We start from the raw sequence: 643 nt of genomic DNA on the forward strand, positions 1-643 counted from the left end.
TCTCCATACGTCACCGCGCCGTCCCCCTCTCCATACGTCACCGCGCCGTCCCCTGCACTTGTCACTGCCGCCTCCTGCTTAAAATACGGTAATACAATACTGTTCAGGTTGTTAATAAATGTTAATTTTATGGTTAAAACAAAAAATTCAAAAAAAAAAAAGACATACCCCGAAAGTAAGACATAGTGGGGCTTTTGGGGATAAAAAGAAAGTAAGACACTGTTTTACTTTCGGGGAATCACGGTATATGTGAAAGCTAAAATTGGCTCAAACTGATAAAAAAATTTAAAAAAAGATTAATCTGCTGAATGTAGAAAAATCCTGAACTTGAACTAAAGCTTGAGATAAACTTTGCTTTATGTAAACTCTCCACTGGGAAAATAACACACAAACTATTTCTGATTATTTAGATCTGATCAGGTGAAGCAGATTATACTCAGGTTTAGGGTTAAAGGTACTCAGTTGTTTCCAACGATCAAAGCTTTTTCAAAATAAAAGTTTCTGCCTGTTTAAATGATCTCCTCCTGGTTACAGAGGGTTAATGGGTTCAGGGTTACTGTTGCTGCTTTCCAGCTCCTGTTGGACTGGAGATTTGAAAACGCCTGCAGACAGGAATTATTTCTCTGCAGCCTTTCCAGGCCGT

This window comes from Poecilia reticulata, linkage group LG10, assembly GCF_000633615.1.
Source record: "Poecilia reticulata strain Guanapo linkage group LG10, Guppy_female_1.0+MT, whole genome shotgun sequence".
NCBI lineage: Eukaryota > Metazoa > Chordata > Actinopteri > Cyprinodontiformes > Poeciliidae > Poecilia > Poecilia reticulata.